Source organism: Fukomys damarensis, unplaced genomic scaffold (assembly GCF_012274545.1).
Source record: "Fukomys damarensis isolate Sample0158 unplaced genomic scaffold, DMR_v1.0_HiC HiC_scaffold_27, whole genome shotgun sequence".
Lineage (NCBI taxonomy): Eukaryota > Metazoa > Chordata > Mammalia > Rodentia > Bathyergidae > Fukomys > Fukomys damarensis.
The window spans coordinates 21,820,533-21,820,749 of NW_022900939.1; positions in this window are offsets into that span (position 1 = coordinate 21,820,533).

The window sequence follows — 217 nt, forward strand, 5'->3', positions numbered from 1 at the left end:
GCCCCTCCCCCCATATGGGGACAGGAGCCAGGGTTCTGACCCCCCCCCAGCTCCTAAAGGTTATGAAGCCCGGGCAGAGGTAGTGAGGACAGTCAGGGCGCTGAGTGTGAAAGTGAGAGGTGTGGGTGCCGCGCGGGCTCAGGGGAGGCGTGTAAACAGTGTGCACACGCGGGCGGGCGTGAGGGGCGCGAGGCGATGCGCAGTGCGCGGAGTGGCT